The 1,807-nt window shown below is 62.4% G+C and overlaps 1 protein-coding gene across 2 annotated transcripts in view; it reads right to left on the bottom strand.

The window, feature by feature from the left end:
* OSMR (oncostatin M receptor) overlaps window positions 1-1,716 on the bottom strand; it is a 48,838-nt gene extending 47,122 nt beyond the window's left edge. For both annotated transcript variants that reach the window (XM_034656981.1, XM_034656980.1), the window contains exon 1: window positions 1,584-1,716. The gene's annotated coding sequence lies outside the window, so the exon portion shown is untranslated. The remainder of the gene's footprint in view (window positions 1-1,583) is intronic.
* Between the last annotated feature and the right edge of the window lie 91 nt (window positions 1,717-1,807).

The raw sequence follows: 1,807 nt of genomic DNA on the forward strand, positions 1-1,807 counted from the left end.
AAATAGGTACGTGACAGTCCAGTGCTTTAAAAAGATCCAAGATTGATTCTGAGGCTCATTTCAGTCTGGGGCCCTTCGGCCTCACCGGTGTCTGAGTGCATTTTCAAGCAGCCCAGGAGAGAGACGAAGGAGGGCGGTAATGAAGCACCACCCCCAGGACCACTCCAAAGAGGGTTCTAGAGTTGGGGTCACAACATAGTGCTTATAACCAGACTCCAAAGCCAATCACCTTTCGCTGTGTGACCACGGACAAGTTACTGAACTTCTCTAGGCCTCACTTTTTTATCCTCACTGATAGAAGGAGAATGACAAAACTACTGCCTAGCTCACTGGAGAAGCTTAAATGAGCTGGCCTATGTAAAGTACTTAGAACAGTGCCTGATCCACAGTAAGTATGAACCACCATTATTCTGCACGGAGGAAACCGAGGCCGACCAGATGAGTAACTCCAGCTCTGTCCCGAAGTCGGCGTTAGACTTGGGCATAATACCTCAAGCTTCTTTCCTTCCAGCTCAAATCAAATACACTCCCCTCCCATCGATCGGACCCCCCCCCCCCGCCCACGTTTACTCCTCTTGAGCTGGAGAATAAGCTTATTCACAGTCTTCGAGCCGTGGAGCCTGTCAGTCACCAAGTGGCCCTGGTCAGTGGCACCCAACGGCGAGCCTCCCACCGCAGGGCAGGCAGGCAGACACATGCATGCAGGCACGGACGGCCTGATGAGGGACAGGCCAACGACTGTCAAGAAAGGACTCACGGTGTCAGGGGCAAAGCCCTGGGCTACAAGGCGTGTTCGCAGCCACTGAGGCCAGCTCGAGGGTCTTTGACAAGTCCCTGAACCCCTCTATGCGGGTGGGGGGTGGGGCGCTCGCATTTCCAAGTCTCCCGCTGCTCAACCTGCCAGCTCGGCGCTCCTTCCCCTCGCGTGGCAGAGGCGGCCAGGTGTCTGCCCGCAGCACCGCGTCACCGGGATCTCCTTGCCGCAGCTGGTGTGAGCGCCGCCCACTTCCAGGTGTAAACACAGACCAGGAGGAGGGACTTCACGGACGGCGCGGAGAGGAGGGACTGTTTAGGGGGGAGTTCAAGGGGCGCGGGGGCGGTGGGGACAATTAACTCCCTTGGCGATGTGTTGGGAGAGAGGCAAAAGTGGGTTACATGGGAATTTTAACTCAATAAACATCCCCGGCTACTGAGAAAGAAGCGACGGGGCGACGGGGCCGCGAACTTCCAGCGGGGTAGAAACGCCGCGGTGGAGCCGGCAGCGTGCGCTCTGGAAAGAATTACTCTTAGTGTTACGCGCCGGGCGGGCGGGCCAGAGGCGGGGACCCCTCCGAGCACCGTCCCGGAGCAGGTCGACCCGCAAGCCCAAGCAAACGCGGGGCAGAGGCGGTGCGGGGCAGGGCAGGCAAGCGGCCATCGCCGAGCCGCGTCCGGCCGGGCAGACGCCGGGAAGGGGCTGCAAAGCTGTCGGATCCCTCCGGGCGCCGCGCCGGGGCCGCCCGCGGGAAAAGCTGGCGGGGCGCAGGGAAGGCCGCCACTGGGCGCGGAGGAGAGCGGGCGGGGTGGGCGGCAGGGGTACTCACCCCGCGCGGGCGGGCGGAGGGCTCCGCGGGCCGGGTCCTGGGCGGCGCGGGGCCGCGGGTGCGGACGCCGGTGTGGACGTGCAGGGGCGGCCCCGCGCCCAGGCTATGAATCAGCTGCGGGGCGAGCGCCGAGGGGCGGGAATTACGGGAAAACCGCGGGGGAGGGCAGAGGGCTGAGGACTTTTGCAATTTCCCGTCCTGCTGCGCACTCTTGGCACTCCTGG

The sequence above is a fragment of the Ailuropoda melanoleuca genome, chromosome 3 (assembly GCF_002007445.2).
Source record: "Ailuropoda melanoleuca isolate Jingjing chromosome 3, ASM200744v2, whole genome shotgun sequence".
Classification (NCBI taxonomy): Eukaryota; Metazoa; Chordata; class Mammalia; order Carnivora; family Ursidae; genus Ailuropoda; species Ailuropoda melanoleuca.